The sequence below is a fragment of the Vigna radiata genome, chromosome 9, assembly GCF_000741045.1.
Source record: "Vigna radiata var. radiata cultivar VC1973A chromosome 9, Vradiata_ver6, whole genome shotgun sequence".
Taxonomy (NCBI): domain Eukaryota; kingdom Viridiplantae; phylum Streptophyta; class Magnoliopsida; order Fabales; family Fabaceae; genus Vigna; species Vigna radiata.
This window is the reverse complement of record NC_028359.1, coordinates 18062796-18064350: the sequence shown is the minus strand read 5'-3', so window position 1 is coordinate 18064350 and position 1555 is coordinate 18062796.

The following is a 1555-nucleotide window of genomic DNA, read 5'->3' as shown; positions in this document are numbered from 1 at the left end:
AATTGATTGAATTGCATGTGTATGTCATATGATCAAGGCCATGCTTGAAAAGCCCTTACTTAGAAAAATTTTCACCCAAAGAATTTTAAATGATATACCCTTTTTGAACCTTGACCTTAAACAGTATGAAAACCCTTGATTGAATTGATTTACCTTGAGTTAGGGTTGAGAATAATTATATGTGTTGAAAAGGCTCAAGTTTGGGGTTGAATGGGGAAAGTGAAAGGCAAAAGAAAAAGAAAAGCATTGAGTTCAAAAGAATGAAAAAGAAAAATGCATGTGAAAGATAAGAAAAGAATAAAAGAGAAAAAACATGTAAAAAAGAACTCAATGTAAAATGAAAAAGGGAAAAGTTGGGAATGAGTGAGATTGGTTAAAAAGAGAGTGTGCTTGAACTTTGAATAATGATTTAAACTCTCTTAAATGAAGGATTTTGTATTCCAGAAAAACCAATTTTCTTGTTAGCCCAGCCATAATACAAGCCTTGGAAAAAGTCCTTGTGATGACATGTGCATGTGAAAGATTTTGATTGTTTGAGATGAATGACAATATTGTTTTACGTGACATGTAAACAGTAGAAAGTAGAGTGACCTCCTAAACACTTGAGTGATTGAGTGAAACACTTGCTTGGTGAGAATTGTTAAATCCATGTTTACATCTATGTTTAGTTGATTGATCATTCATGAACAAAACATCTGTTGAAAAAAGATTGATTATGTGAACTAAGTTGGATTGAAAGCATGCATACATCTTTGTAGGATTCCACTGAAATTTGAATTATATAATAACTTGTCATGAGAAAAAGGAGTTTTGAAAAGTGAGAATTATTTGATGAAGAAGTGGAAAGCCAAGTTTAGTCTTGTTTGCTTGAGGACAAGCAAAGTTCTAAGTTTAGGGTTGTGATAACGGTCTAAAAACCGTTATTTTCATACTTAAATTTGATAGTAAAACACACCCTTTGTGGCTTAGAATGAGCTTTAAATCAAGTAAAACACTTAGTTGAGTCTCTTGAGAGTCAAAAGTTGGTTTTAGAGATATTATGCTTGTTATACATTGTTTTGTAGGGATTTTAGATGAATTAAAGATGGAAGTAAGGTAAGGTGGACTTAGACCCATGAAAGAAGGAGAAAAATGATGAAAAGAAGGGTCAAGAAAGTCGTTGAGCGCTAGAATGGTCCACTAAGCGCTCAGAGCGATTAGAGGGAAACCGCTCAGCAGCAAAACTGACCGCTGAGCGGTCAAAGCGGCAAGAGGCAAACCACTGAACGATGAATTTAAGCGCCTGAGAGGTCGTCTGTTTTTTTAGTGAGATTATGTAAATCTTTCTGTAATCTATCTGTTATCTTTTTGGGCTTATATATAGCCCCAGTGCGAATTAGAAGAGGATTCTTTTAGTAGAGAGAAACATCCAGAGCTATTCCACATTGTCATGAACTGGTGGGAAATTCCTTGATTGTGCCAATATCGCCTAGGGATAGGGGTAGGACGGTCAATTGTATTTGCTTCAGATCGCATTGCATTATTGGTTACTAGGGGAGGCTAGGGATAGCAAGCC